Genomic DNA, 994 nt, shown 5'->3' on the forward strand with positions numbered 1-994 from the left:
CTCTCTCTCTCTATTGGCCATGAAATGCGTAAAATAGAAAGGGCCTTTCACTAGGCCCTTTTTCATACATGAAATGCGTAAAATTTTTTTCCTTGATTTGTTTTCTCATTTATCTAGAGAATCATTAACTGAAATAATTACCTAATTTGTTTCATTCGTTTCTTAACTCAATGACATTTCATAAATATGATGAAGTCTGTTATTCCTTGATTTTAGTTTTATTTCTTTTGATATTTAAAACTGATTTTATTTTGTCAAAATTAAGCGAATCAATTAAGTTTAAATTATAAATTTTGGATTGAATTTAAAATAAAATCAAATCGATTCAAATTAAAACAACTTACTTATATTTAGTCACCAAAAAAAAACTTACTTATATTTTAAATCAAATCGATTTGATTCCAAAATCGATTTCATTAAAGGTTTAAAGAGGAAGTATAGAGAGTTAATGGAGTATTGTATAATGAGATTAGGAATGTTTGATTTAGTAGGATATCAGATGTTTATTATTTCTAATATTCGGATAGTTATTTTGGATAGTATAGATGTATTGTATTTAAAAAATTAATAGTATTTTATTTTAGATGTTTATTTTTTAACTTATATTTAATAAAATAAATAGTCCATTATACACATTATACCCATTAGCTCCCAACCGGATTTAAATTTAAAACCCACCAGACACCAACACCCACTTGACGCGCTTAAGGGTAAAATGGTCTCTGCGTACGCCAGTGGGGGTGAAATTGTCTTTTAGTTGTTGATGTTCGGATAAAATCGTCAACTCGCTACACAATTCTGTTAATACAGAAAAACTTAGATGGCAAAAAGGTAATTCAACAAAAACACTTTTATATCCAAAGTGGGGACCACCGTCCGTCCCCACCCCACCCACAGCCACATTTTCAATTGGAGAAAAAGAATAAAATAATAAAATAATTAAATAAAGAAACTTACAATATTTAATCCTCTTTAATATTTTAATTACCCCTAT

This window comes from Arachis ipaensis, chromosome B09 (genome assembly GCF_000816755.2).
Source record: "Arachis ipaensis cultivar K30076 chromosome B09, Araip1.1, whole genome shotgun sequence".
In the NCBI taxonomy this organism is placed as follows: domain Eukaryota; kingdom Viridiplantae; phylum Streptophyta; class Magnoliopsida; order Fabales; family Fabaceae; genus Arachis; species Arachis ipaensis.